The sequence below is a fragment of the Ceratina calcarata genome, unplaced genomic scaffold, assembly GCF_001652005.2.
Source record: "Ceratina calcarata isolate Rehan_Ccalc_2016 unplaced genomic scaffold, ASM165200v1 scaffold147.2, whole genome shotgun sequence".
In the NCBI taxonomy this organism is placed as follows: Eukaryota; Metazoa; Arthropoda; class Insecta; order Hymenoptera; family Apidae; genus Ceratina; species Ceratina calcarata.
The window spans coordinates 810,486-825,850 of record NW_017135881.1 but is presented as its reverse complement, the minus strand read 5'-3'; the positions used below and the strand labels follow the sequence as shown (position 1 = coordinate 825,850).

The following is a 15,365-nucleotide window of genomic DNA, read 5'->3' as shown; positions in this document are numbered from 1 at the left end:
ATCTCGTCGCCCTCTACAAAAAAGGTCTGATGCAATTTTCCCGTAGATCCAACGGTTTGCAAGTTATTAGCAAAAAACGAAAATTTCGCAAAATCTGAAGGGGTACCCCTTGGAAAAATCTCGGAAAAATCGAAAATTTTTTTTTCGCGGAATTTCGACAAATGCTTCGAATAAAAGTTGTAGATGATACTATTACCTATGAAAAATTTGATATCACTATAATTTTAGCTTTTTAATAGTAATAGGAACCCTAAATAACAAATTCAACATGCTAGCATTGTTTAGGTATATGTATAGCCTATACATCCTTAAACAAGAGTCATCATTTCTACGGACGTTTTAACTGGTTTCAGCATTGGTAAATGTTATTCTTCACCTCCTTTGCCTCGTTCGCAAATATTCAATTATTATCGCGATCGTGCAACGAGCAAACGACGAAGGGAACGGCCAATAATAGCTAAGGGTTCTCGTCAATTCATGCTTCTGCGAACAAACTCTGCGTTAATTGTTGTGTTATGTTCACCGTTCTGAAATTTTGCATTGACAGGACAACAATTTCATTGTTGCCTTTGTTTCATAGACGAACGATCTTTAAAGATTGTTACGAGTCGATGAGAATTGCGGAGCTGTATCGAGATATTGAATGGCTACCCTATTTTCTTATTCTAAATTCGTTCTAAGAACTGGTAACCTTTCGACATACGTTCATTACTTGCAAATTCGGAGTCGGAACGGGACAGACATACTTGTGCAAGACAGCGCGGTGGATGATTTAATCGTTTCAGAGTTGATTAACTTCCCTGATTGAACTTCCATACAGTCAAAGAGAAATCTCTACAGCACCATCAGCATCGCTGTGAACGTCTTTGCTCTTTGACGACCATTTTAAATATCTACCACAATTTATTATCTATTTCCGTTAAAATGTGTATTTTACTCTATTAATTAATCACGTTCAACTTCTGACAATCCTTGTGAAATGGCGTTCGTTTCATTCCCGTAAATCGTTTAACTTCTATGGGAATTGGTGCAGATACTGGCAGAAATATAAAGATAAACGTTTATGGTAGATTAACGAAAAGTAGAAGTTAAAAACAGCTTTCTAAAGCTTTACTTGGCGCTAATATTTTTCGCATCCATTAACCTTCCGTCGTTTCTTGCTCCTTTCATCAAACTAAACAAATTCCTGAATATAAATTAGAATTAAACGGATTAGAATCTCTTCTAGGAATTCTTAAAAGGGTTAATTCTTTTCTTAAAAGGGTCCATTGATCGTTCGTGTATACCTAAGTAATCAGACGTATCTTCATTGAATGGTAATACAATTTTCTATACGAATTGGAAGCAGAAAATAGGCCAACAATGAACAGTGTATGTGTTCGGTCCGTTAGACAAAACTACCTGGAAACAATTGCACCTATACCGAGTACCGAAAATGCGCATACCACTATCGAGGCTTCCAAACTGGCTGTTGCGTACAGATAATACTATTACATCGTTCGCGGATTCGCAATTGCGATTCGAGTAGAGTACAATATTTCCTAGCATGCGTATCCACTGAAATACCAAACGATACGATTAAACAAAAGGGAAAAGAAACTAGTGTACGACTAGTACAGTTGATACGATGACCTTGAAATAATTCTGCTTTCAACGCGGCAATCTCGCGTTTCTTGTCGACAAATTCAAGCTTTCGTTTACCGAATCTTAATTTTGTTAATTGGAAGACCTGGTTTCACGTTTGCGCTCGAGGGTCGCGCGTTGACGTAAGAGCGTCTGAGCGTGGTGCTAAAATCGCGCGTGGAGTTAAAATAATTGCGCGGCGCAGTCGGAAAAGACTGTTGAACTATGAGGTTACCCGGCCGAAGAAGATTTAATTAACGAACGATCTCGCCACTTAGCGGCATTCTCTGGCTGTTTCTCGTTGGTACACGGAGAAGCACGAGCCTCGAGATTCCTCGTTTCCAGGTGAACGTACACGGTGAATGCATTAGTCGAGATCTTCAAAACTTGCAAGGATTTAACATCTTCCCTTTGAATTAATTGTAACATTTTCATTGAGGCGTTAGTCGGTTTTAAACGGTTTCCACACAAATGGAAACCTGTCAATTTGGAAGATAATAAATGATTGTTTAAGATTCTAAAAATTGTTACAAGACCTTTTGAGAGAATGAAAATTAGTCGAGCTATCAGTTGGCATAAGGAATCAGGAGCGTTGGGAAAGGTTTAACTGAACTAGAGAGAAATGATCTAAAACTTGGTAGCAATTATCTCGCATAATTGTTTTACCGATGTCGAATTAATTAAATCGCGCGACGAAAGCGCAGTTTAATCGAGTTCTACATTAAATCCTAATGGACTGAAATAACAATGCCGAGCGGAAAGAAACAACCGAGTAAAAGACAATCTAGCGAGGAAGTGTGCAAGTAGACAAGCACCTTCCCCCTTTCCTCGGATCGGTTTCGTAATCTCTCTTATGGTTAAGATTTAATTTGGAGAAAGAGGGCCACGTGTACAACGATGGAGCGTTTAACGCCGTGCTAGTGTTCTTCCATTGCAAGGAGCAAGCATGCAAGCTCACTGGTCAAAGGACAAACACCGTTCTCGCTTTTTTCCTCCATCATTGCCGAGGAGAAGTATGGATAAAAATTTAAAGTTGGTTCTTGCTGATATTCCCCTTAATTTTCGCCGTTTTTCCGTGCACGCATTAATTATACTCGCGGTGGCATGGCATTTTTCCCGACGCGACGGGTAGTTGTTGAACGCGGTGAACACTTCTTTTTCAAGAACTTCAGCTAAATGAAGTGGCCATTTCGCCGAGATTAATCGTCGTCGGACGGTCAGAAGAAACTCCTCGTTAATTGTTTAATAAATGCTGAGATCGTATGAAATTCGAATGATTACATTAACTGTTCTCCGTGAGGCGTGCTTTAAAAGCCACATGAATTGGATATTCGGCCAAGATATTTTCTGAATCCGATCCGATCTAGTCTGGCTGCGCTTCCCTAAGTACCCAAGGAGCCAAGTATTGAAATATAAATCCCCCGATCGGCAATCGGTTTGCCTCGTCGAAAGCGGGTGCATGTATACGCCGTCGTTATTACGAAGCGGATAGTCTCGCGGCGCGTCGTTCATCTGATAAGCCCGAGGAAGCCGGATAGAAGCGTGCAAAGCTTGCAAAAGTGTTTCCCATCGATGCGATGGGGAAAATTTATTCTCAAGTATCGTAAAATGTTATCGTTACCAAGTGACACGTGTTATTTTCGCATCGTGTTCGCTCAATTTTTCATCGATCTTGGCAACCATCACACAAGCGATGGTGAAGCTCGTGGGGTCAGACGATCACAGGATTGATCAATTAAATCTTAGATTTAGCACATGGGATACGAAATTCTTTTATTAAAAGTCTACAAACAGATTAAATTATATTATTAGAAATTATCTGGAATGGAAAGCTGTTTAAATTTTGATTTAATTAGTCTTTCAGTCGTTCGTGTACTGTCCATTGATGGGGTTCATTAATACTGTCTATTTGTTAAAATTGTACAATATTATAATGTCACCGTCCATTAATTGAAAGTAACATCTCATTCCGAATGTAAACAAACTGATGAACGCTTTTAACAGTATAATTTGTAATACATATAAAGGCTCTAGACGTACTTCATATCCTATTCAATTACATGTTATTGCCAATGAATGAATGAATGAATGAATGAATGAATGTAATTTCCACGTGTCGTGAATTCACTTCGTCTTCAATGAGATCATTCATTACTTGCACATGACCTATCGTTTGACTGATTAAATCCAAGTGATATTTTGATTTCAATTATTTTTGAACGAAAAATCTGTTTCCACCTCAATTGATTAAGATTAGTTTTATTTTTCTAGGCAAGATAGAAGAGTATCGGTTACACGAAGCTTAATGGCTTCGTCATTATTAAAACGGGAAATATACATATACTGTATAAATAATGTGCTAACGTGCACGGCTATGCGCAGCAATGTGTTGCGGCGTGCAGCGAGAATAATGTACGAAGACTATATGTATACTTTGCAAGATCTCGTTAGCGTCATATTTCTGCCAGTGTAAATTTATTATTAATTACCACATGATTCGGAGAAAGGAAAATACGCGAATTATTTTCCCTTCGCGTCGACGATACCTGTATACATATACATACATGTATAACCATGCATCTTAACGCTTGCACCTCCGCGATTTCCTATAGAGATAACGTAAACAGATTATTAATTGCGCGTTGTATAAATCGTAGAGAATAATTTCGCAGCACGATTGAACGTGCAAATTTAATAATCATATTTACACATGTATACAAATCAATTCAACAGTGGTACTGTCGTTTATAAATATTTGATGATCTGTTTCTCACTTTTATCAGGAGTATGGACAATTTAATAAGCCAGTAAGAAATATTGTTTCATTAATAGATTAAAATATTTCTTAAATCGAATTTTCGCAAACGATAGAATATTTCTTTCGATGACAAAACAATGAATATAATTAATTCATTGCTCGTAGTTGAAACGAATTTGCAGGATTAGGTGTGTGTTCATTATAAACGCGCATTATGCTCGTTTGATGTTCCTAATTTTATTATTCAACCTATCCATGAACGCGTACATGCTAATTAGTGAAATTGCGCAAATAAATTATTTCAATGGCACAACACGCTATCATTAGTCCTTCAGCTTGATGGTTCGCGGTGGTCTTGAAATATTGTCATCTCTTTCTCTCTCATTTTGTAGAAATAGAAACCTCACGAATGGAGCAGCGACGAAATAAACCCTTTTGGTGTATACCGTTGGTGGTAAACATCTGGCCGTTCTTTATCTACGGTACACTTTCAGACCCTATTTTGCGCCGTCCAATGTAGTTCTCATTTTGTCAAAAATTGTATACTAGCTCCGCGTACCGAGATTAATTTAGCCACAGATATCCAGTCACCTAATCTCAAAATGCGTCAGTTAAAATAAAGCTGGACACCGAGAACTCGAAAACCAAACTGTAGAAACTTAATTACACAATATCTGAATCAACTGTCCTATCGACAGGATTCAATTTATTCCGAAAACCGATATTCAATTTTACAGCGGTACACGAGTTCCACAACGGTAAAAGTTCACTTTGGACTACAGAGAATTATATACATATAATCCTACAGAAATTAAATTTTGTATTCAGGATTCTTTACTTCTTTTATTCCGCATTTTAAAACTACGTGAACAGCTCTTCGGTAAGCCGTTTTCCCGTCGCGGTTCGAATTTATCGACAACGAGGTAATACGATGCTTACATACATACTTGGTTATATGTATGCATGTCCTGGGCGTACTCTACGACGATGTGCAATGTACACGTCTGTACATGTACATATTGTAACGTATATGCATACATGTATACGTATACTGGACCATGTCTTGTCCCTCCGGCTCTGCCTCGTATGAAGGGTACCAATGTCCGATGGCGGTGGCTCGATGGTAATCACGAAGAACCGTTGATCGTGCGGAGCGTCAGCCGGCAATCGAGATCTTTCGAAATTGGCTATCACGTCACGCTGAGCTAAGCGTCGACAAAGCAATCCCGATGGCAGTCGTCAGTCGCTTTAAACGGATAGGGTTGAACGAAAATAGATGAGCGCTGAAGAGTGGAGGAACGATCGACAGAGATACGGCTGATAGCTGTGAGCAGGCAACGTAATTATCGCCATCCGCTATTACGGCGATCATTATAGTCACAGTGACCACGAACCGCGCGTGCCTATAATACACTGCGCGTTCGATGCGGGTAGACTGAATTAATATTGTGTTGATAATTAATGTCCCTTCTGTTGAAATCGATCCAAGTTAAGCGACCTAGCATTCGATCGATCTGTCGCCGATAAACCCGATCGAGAGTCATCGTGTATACGTGCTTTCCTCGCGTCGGAATGTATTATTAAATCACTTAGGGATCGCGTTGATAGCTCGATCAGTCTCGTAAATAGTTTAAGCGCGGGATCAAGTTCGATTGACTAAGCGACGCCGTTCTATCGGGAGACTTATCCTCCTATTATCGCATCACGAGATTATGCGATAATCGGTGAAAGATGGTTCGAGCAGATTAGACTCTTTCTCTCCCCTTTTACAAGAAAAGCAAAAAACGCTTTTTTCAATGTTCCCTAGATTTAACTTGGTACCTTCGCTATTCCGACGAAACCTCGTTCAACGATTGGATTGCAGGTAGGAAAAGTGGAAAATTGAATAACAGCGAACAGTTTCCGTTCGACTCGTTCCGTTCAACTACCTGGGAGCAATGCACCTGCATCGAATACCCCAAGTACTCCGTGCCACTGCGAGAGCCTTCGAGATTGGCTGCAGTGTAGAGATAACGTTGTTACAACATTCGCGGAATCGTAGGTGCAACGTATGAAGCTATATCTTTCGCGGTAGGTAGACCAGCGGAGGCGTCGAGCAAAACGGATTATCGACGCTCGGATAAGGAAATATTAAAAAAGTAACTCCACCGTGATTGACGTGATTATACGAAAACAGAGATCGATTCATTTAGCCGACATTCATCTGATTAAACAACGAGTAAAGAGGTTGTATTTACGTCGCAATAATATCACGAATCTTTTTCAACGACAAAATGATATTATTTCATTAATTAATATACTGCGGACGGATCACGAGAATCCTCGTAAATATGTAATGTATAACAAAATTACTGCTCCGCAATCTGTTAACGCATGGTTTTCATTATGCAAGCGAATCCAGTCCTTCCGAGCGTATCGTTAATTAAAATTAGATATGTAGCAGGGAAATTGTTGAAATTGAACTTTATCTATAATCGACGATTAGCATTCTTTATATCGAAATAAAGTTCAATCTTTCATTCGAATTTCTTCCAATTGAGCTAATTAAAAAATTATTGCCATCCACGATATCCGAATCCGAATTAAAAACCAAACATTAATCGCCAATTGGTGTTTAATTAAACAAAGACTGAATCACTCATTTGCGACGTTGATTTGCCAATAGAATTCGGGTGGATAGGAATGGCAACTATCCTCGCAGAGCAGACTTCTGGATTGGCTGGGACGCGACGATAACGTCATTACGTTTCTCTCGTGGTCGTAGTTATAGTCGTGGTATTCGTTACAGTCGCTATTGTTATACATAGATACACTATGCGCGTACATGTATACGTAACGCGAGACACGGGGCGGAAGTATGTAAAGAATGCCAAAAGTTTCGTTAGACTTGGAAGAGAGCTTGGGTCGCGTTCCAGTTTTCAGTTTGACGTTCTACACCGAAATCTTCGTTCAAGATGAATGACGCTACGGGTGAAAAAGTTGAATTTGATATGCGGTCATCGTATGAAATATGTCTGTGTAAGTTGTGCAAATCAATTCGGAGAGGTTCAAAGTTCGGGGTAGAAAAATCCTCCTTTCTTCGATGGTCACCGGCTTTGCTTTCAATGATATTTAAAACATTCTTTTTTCTCCGGCGCCGCATTGATGCATACGTAAGTACGTATGGATCGCTCTGAAAGCTTTTACTTTTGTAATTTGATTCGATCTATAGAATCGAGTTCAAGGAATTCCCACTGGCGTTTCTGATTCGAATACGGTATTAGCCTTAGCAACGGGGAAGTGAATTCGAAAAAAATTCGTGTCCAATTTGTTGATCCACAGAATAAGAGTTGCGTGTACGAATGATTATTATTTTCTGTTTAGTGTTGCACGCTTTTATGCTGATTAATCAATGTATTATTAAGCTCTGGCAAATAAACCATGATGATTTTCTCCCATTTCGTCGAGAGGACGTAAGATTATCAGTGTGATAATTGGTCGTTAATTGGTGCACTAAATTTGTGCTTGCCCAGTGCAGCAACCGGATGAAACGGGCTACGATATACAATGCCAATTATACTCGGCAACCGAAGTTAATGCAGACCGAGGGTGTTAATGGGTTAATACCCAGTGGGGCTGTGAAACAGGGTGAACAATGTTCGCGTATCGCTAAGTCCATGAAAGTTCACGAAAGTGAAGCCCCCGGCAGTTTCGCGCAAGCCGGTTATTCGCGTTCCTCTCTTGTGACAACCGAGAAACATAGTGGAGCGCAATAAAAGTTCTCCGAATCTCGTTCGATTTTCTTTACATACAGTACGGGCCAAGGACTGACAGCGAAACGTGAAAACTTTTAATTTTTATGCGTCCATGTCCCAATGCCTCGTTAATTTTTGGTTTGTTATTACATAGCGTAAGTAGACAAACTCGAGCGAAGCAATCCGTTCTAAATTCTACGAAAACGAAAGCTGAAGTTGAATAAAGTTCATCATCTCGTGTACCCGTTTACAAAAATTATGGTACAGTTGGAGATTTGCAACTATCAATTGCATATGCAAATTCACGAGCAGATCGTAACACTGTAAAAGGCATGAAAAGCCTGTGATTCTAGCGTGTACATCCACTGTGTCCGTATAGCCCTTTCAACCCTTTTACGTAGTTAAAACCGGAACGGGATCTGTGAATCGTTGTGTTACTGGGCCAAGTTTATTGCAAAAGATAGTCGGCTCGATATCGCTTATAGTCTCGGGGATACGCGTGTATCGTGTACCACATTCGACGGTAGACGTTTCTGAACCAGCAGCTGATTGAGGCCACGTATCTGGCATTAGTAAACACTCGATCTCTCGTGCTCGGCAACGATATCGGACGTTTCCTGATTCTACTTTCGTAAACGAATGGACGACGGCCATTAACGACGATGCATATGCGCCGCGCGTGTACACACGTAGCTTCGTGTGCATAGAAAATCCATACACGGCTATGATACACGCATTGCATCAGCGTTTAACAAGCAATTCGGGCATGTTCGTGAAAATCATTTTTTATCTCATGGCAACTCCTTTTGAGCGTTTTCCGATGCCTCCGCCTTTTAACAGTCTCCTAAACGCGTACGATTACGTACGATACGCGTACTAAAAGGTATTGGTACGAACCACTTAATTACAATAATAAAGTTCATGTCTATTGAATCTTCCATCTATTCATTTATGTAGTATTTATAAGTGCTCAGGTTTACTGCGAGAGACATGAAACGTAAAACTGTTGCAATTGGGAAATGCGACTTTTCATTGGCTCTCTTAAAATATTTGCCATTATCTTCGTACTTATTAAACAGACTCCACTCTTTAATTATTCCCACATGAATGAAAATTTTATTTACACGTCGTTCGTTCTGTCAACGACAAGACATAATAGTCGGTGTATACTTAATCGACCAACAGCCACGGAGTATGTATGTAAGTACTTGGTGCGTGCAAACATTCACGGACAAAATAAAAATTGCTATACGTGTGTCTAAAATAACATCCTTCACAGCTACCTACAAGCGACGCGAAAGCGCGGTTTTTGATTTTTACCGGACAAACAACGCCTCTTTTGGGAACGCGTACCGCGCATGTATGTAATGCACGTGTACACGGAACATGAAACTACCCTTTCGTGACCCCTGTTATTTGCTCTGTTTCCACCGTAGCTAAAATACTTATATCTTCAGCTTCGCGTTCAATCTTCCTTCGTCTTTCTCTCGCTGAGCCGTTAAAAGTTAAGAGGCAATACAATAAAACACGTGGAACGACCATCGGCTATATCGTCTCTAAAATTCGTCTTCGATTTTCATGCGAGAAATATACGATTGTTGGGTACAACGACGGGTACAAATAAGAACGGGCAAAATATCTCTGTACGCTCGGATGGACGTATTAATTAACAAATGTGTAGAACGTTTTGAAAATAAAAAGAGGCACGACGAATCAAATAACACGAATAAAACCGTAAATTAAAATCGTTATTCGTATTTTATAGGAACTAAATTTTATGTGTACACTTCTCGTATTTGTACTTAGTCTATAACGCACTCTATATTGGATAATATTGATATTACCGAAACATGTTTTTATTAGAGTTTGTTTGGATGTTCCGGGAAATATCTCTATTTCAAAAATATTCTCGATTTATTCGAAAGACCTACGCCTTTTTGCGCGCTTTGTTTTTAGCATTGAAATCCGTAGGAAGGTGAAGATTAAATAAAATGACCAGTATTATTGATAGTCTACTCGCGAACTGCAATTCAATTATGGAAAAAGGAATTTTCGTTTCCATTGTATTGTCGCCTGTTTTTAAGGAAATAATTCCGTAGCTTCCACTGTTCTGGCTTCCACGGTTCCGTTTAATTACGAATGTTATAGGGCTTGAATGGCATTGAATTTGATAATCTACTTTTCACCGAGTAGGTTCCTTCTAAAATATTGTTATCATACTCGGTTGTCCGATTGTTCACGTATGTTGAAAGAATAAACAATATTATTACGTTGCTAAAACTGGAAAGTTTCCGTAAGTTTAACTTTTTTCGATTGATTCAGACCTTGCTAATAATTTTCATATTTATTTACCTGTGAATAAACCGATGATTGCACGTTATGAAGCCAAGTAAGTTTCCGACGGTTGAACTTTGCTATTCCGAGTTAGCAAGCAGAACGCAGCTTTGTATAAATTCGTGTGTAAGTCAATGGATAGATCTGGATTATGCTAAGTCACGAGGAAGTTGATCATGAAAAATTCTTCGGGTCCGATGCTTAACCTCGATGCAAGATCGATATACGTACATGTATGCACGCGTATGTCTCCGTGTGCGTGTGCAGTTAAAACGCTGTGCAACAGACCTAGAGCTTATGACGCGCAGCACGTTCTAGGTGTGCACCCTCGTAACAGCTGTACGTCTCGCTTATACGTACGTACAACGTAGTATACGCGTACATGTACATACGTATGTATATGTATATAAAATGGGCGCAGCTGGCTTAACAAAAGGTGTACGGATAATATCGTTGGCGCTGTTTTGCACTGGAACTCGACATTCGTCACACAACGGGAGGATACACACGTACATTTCCGTAGAAACCAAAATTTTTGCGTCTCTATTGCCACTGATACTATCCTATCGAATGTAGCATCTCTTCTATCCTCTTTCCTGTCTCTTCTCTTTTTCTCGTTTATTTGTTTTTCCCCGTTGGCTGTCGATCATCGGTCCACAATTTTTACTTCGGGGAATGAAGGATTGTAACCATTGTGCCGGCGAAACGTCCTCTTTCCACTGTCGACATGCCTACTCAGGCATTTATCGAAAACACCTATCGTTCTCAGACTCGGAAGTCGCGTTCTGCGGTCTTCCTAACCGTGCATCCAGATACCTAACACGCTTCAATCATAACTCGTTTTGATCGATTCCGTAAATGTGTCTGACAAATTCGGGAACTGCTGCAAAAAGCGTTCCCTGCCCTTTTTCCCCGTTGTACCTCGTTACAAATGCAATTTGTAATTCCCCATTTGTCCTTCCAGTTTTACCATGTCAATTTTACCTGTGAATTTCGATCGCCGTTTGTGTCGTTTCATCAATATGTAAAACGATGTAACATTGCTTTCGGCCGCGGAGATAAAGCTCGTTCGAGCGTAAGCGATGCTATTACATAAGTAATTTGAAATTTCTACGCTGGAAATTTCGTTTCAAACTTCAAACAAAATAACTAATATTTCTTTAGAAGTCGTCGATTTGTTCGATTGTTCAAATGAAAAATTGCCTGACACAGTTCTCACGAGAATTGTTCAAATGATAAGTATCTTGTAATTCACATTTAAAACGTTGTTTGCGTATTTAATCGACGACTGTGTCAATCAAACAATTTGGGAAGCCGTTTGGGAAGAATGAAATTCGTATCGAGTCTCGTTTTTCGTTAGCATTCTTTTTTTTCGTCGATATTTCGCAATTTTCAACGGTGAACGAGCCGCGGTCTTGCCGCATTTCTCTTCTTTTGTGAATTGCTCGTGCGATGTGAACCAGCTGCGCGAGACGTTATACAGCGTGGCGCGGCGCGGCGTCCTCTCGGGGGATGAGACAGATTTTCTTCTTTTTAAAATCATTTAGGTCGTGGCTCGACAGCGATGTACTCATGCTGACGAGATATCGAGTTCAAACGACCCTTGAGCTCAAACGTTCAGTCGATCCATCCGACGTGTGTACACGAGCTAGACAGGCGAAAACAAAAAGTGGTTTTCGAATCGCGAATCGGCTTTACGCCACACCCGACCGAGTTTGAAATTTCATCACTGCGGCCCTTCACGGCATCCGACCTTTCTTCTGCATTTAAATCGAACTTTAATTCGAGCAAAACGTGATTACCTGTCGTTTAACTCTGCGGCGACTGTGTTACGAGCGGTATTACTTATTGATGGACCGTGGAAATCAATTTCATTTATGGGAAAAACTTAATACACAGAGACTATAAAGAATTCATATAGTATATGTATAAAAATTATACGTCACATCAAGCGTATGATTTTTATTTATTAACCACGGAAAAGGTCTCGAGCAAAATTTTATACATCGACATTGTACAAATTTTATTTTGCATAAAAATTCACGGTCTACTCATTGATGGAGCGTATCGGAGTATCAATCTTTCGGCAAAGTTTGTTCGGTAATGATGTTTGATTGCGCGAGAAAGTTCCGAAAATACACGTGTCATTAGAGCGTGCAGAAAATACGTCTTTTAAATTGTAATTGTTTCGCTTTCGGTAATAGCCGGTTTGCGGAAACAGTGGAATCGTCGTTTTAAATAGTAGGTCAGTTCTGTGTTATGACAGCGTATTAAGTCGCAATTAATGCGAAAAACTAAGCACGACTGCAGTGCCTTCGCTATAACGACGCACTTGCACGGTTTGCATTTTTCTATTATTATTTCCCGCCTTCTCAAAAAATTTTCGAGCATTACTAAGGAAAACAGTCAGAGCCTTGCGATATGACGTTGAAAAGACGAAATCTGTGGATTGGGTCGTTCCTGTTCCGTTGAACGATGTCAAGGATATTTTTTAAAGAGATAGACTAGATTCCCGGCGAGGGACGGAAGACTCGTAAACGGCTAATTCCAAGCTCTGTCTACGTGATCAAGCAAACAAGCACGTTTCAATGAATAAAATATGCTCAACGAATAAAAGCGTTCAAATCTATGTTCAAAATACTAGCGGTGAATACTCCAAGAATTCAATTATATTTCAAAGTATATACGCCTTACAGTATCGGAACGAAAAGAAAATAGAAAATGATAAGTACACGATACGTCTTGACGAGTGATAACACTAAATTCAGGGGTTCGTTTCTTTTTTCAAATATCGATCCTATTCGCTTTCACCGGGCTGTAAACTGGGCTATCCCGCAAGACGTGTGCTTACCTTTCGGATACCAAGTTCATTGATCGAGATAGAAGAGATTTCGAACGATGCCAAGATGGAAATGAAACTACGAGATGGAAGGAATCTGGAAAAGGGTTGATTAGGAACGCGTTCTGCCAATGGAAGACAGGTTTTATCCAATGATTCTCGTCTTTCACTCGATTTCATCCAATTGTGGACCAAATTTTGAGTAAATACATTTTCTTAAAATGTCATACTATACAACATGTTCAATTCATCGGTTAATCCATTTATTTAAAGGAACAAGCTAATAATTTAAAAGAAATAATGTTAATGAAATGGTAAATGATGTCGATTTTCATTTACACGCTTTTTGATGGAATTCATAAGTAACCGAGAGAGAGAGAGAGAGCGCACTTAAAGGCAGAGGAAATCTTCTGCTTCAAAGCATACGCTGGTTCGAAGCACTGAATGAATACATGCATTAACCTTATTAATGTTTACCTTGAACTTCACTTTTAGAAATTGTTACGTTCACAATGTGTCTTGCGTTCGTACGAGAGTCACATTGCATGATGAAGGGCAATATTTTTTAATACCTCCACGACTTGGTACAACCCCATTATCCTTAACATTCATCTCGCTCTTTTAATGAAACGTACAATATTATTAAATTTTCCACGTATACGTAATTCCACATTGCCAAAAAAGTATTTCACGAACAACAAAGATACGATCTTGATATTATACGGACTCTCAATTAACAAGATCTCTTTTATCTCATTGAAAACATTTTCAAAGTTAAAAAAAAATGGCACATAGTCCGTTACTAGCAAAACCCGAAACGAGACGAGTCTAATAAGTGTTGTCCTGTTGGTGAAAAAAAGCGGTCTGGCAGCCCTCGTCGGGTACTCTTACCGACCGTCTCGTGCACGAAAAGAAGAATATTCGCCACGAGGTCACGTTTCCAACCCCCTTTTCCATCCGCTCTCGTTACAATGTATGCGCATTTACGTATGTGCGCGTGTCGTCGCGTCTGTAATCACCCCATTTCACGGTTAATCAGCCGAGATGCCGGAAGACAAGGGAGGTAGTAAGAGGCGCAGGGGAAAAAAGGTATGGAATAATCAGGAGAGACAGAGAGAACTAGGAAGAGAGAGAAAAACACGAACGAAGATGCGGTGAAAGAGATAAAAAATGATATAAAAAGACAGAAAGAGGCCATCGATACAAAAAGGAGAAAGCGAGGAAAGGGTAACGTGAGCGAAAGAGCAAGAGAGAGACAGAAAGAGAGAGAGAGAGAGAGAGAGAGCGATGCAGGAAGGGTTGTATAATGCACCGTTAGCCGAATTTAGCGAAATGTCGCAGTCAAGCACTCTTGATATACCGCACCTGATCAATTAAGCTGCTAATCTCGCCGAAATCACTGGTCAGGCTGTCGCCACTCATCCACTCCCTTTTCACGATGATTATCTTGTGTATCGTTCGCTCGGTCCACGGTTCTTCCCGCTGTTCGACACCGGCAACATTTCTACCACGTTTCGTTTCACACGGTGCGTCTTTTGCTGGTATACGCGACGGAATGACAAACAGGTGGAGCCTGTCCCGAGGGAACAGTCTGCCGGGAAGCGTGACCAGCGCGGTCGCAAAGAGCGGTTCGACCCTGACGAGTCTCGCTCCTCGCACGACTGGCTGAAACCTAGAATCGAGGCTTGCAACTGCGACCCTTCCAACTCCCTTCACCCCCTTTGGCAGCAGTCGGGGAGGCCACGCAGTGGCGCCACGAGCTTGCAAAAGCTCACCCCTCCGAGCACACCCCTGTCCGTACGTCGCGACCGTCGAACACTGCTCTTATCTACGGCGTGGCGCGCGCGGTTAAGTTCTGGCATCCTCGCGCCGTGGCACGGTTTAGATTCGCCGGGCCGGCGGTTTTAATTTCATTCGAGCTCCCCCGCGAATTCCCGGAATCTTCATTTCACCTAGCGGGGAATAGTTCTGCCCCCCCGCCCATCACCTCCTTTTTTTTTTCCATTTGTTTTACCTGGTTTGTGTTCTGCACGTTTAATTGATCGTTGATCAATTTTCAAAACGAGCTCGATTTCCT

The 15,365-nt window shown here is 40.5% G+C and overlaps 1 protein-coding gene across 1 annotated transcript in view; it reads right to left on the bottom strand.

Moving 5' to 3' along the window:
- The window catches only part of LOC108631686 (uncharacterized), a 51,591-nt gene extending 36,633 nt beyond the window's left edge, over positions 1-14,958 (bottom strand). The window contains exon 1 of the mRNA XM_018035807.2: positions 14,654-14,958. The gene's annotated coding sequence lies outside the window, so the exon portion shown is untranslated. The remainder of the gene's footprint in view (positions 1-14,653) is intronic.
- Between the last annotated feature and the right edge of the window lie 407 nt (positions 14,959-15,365).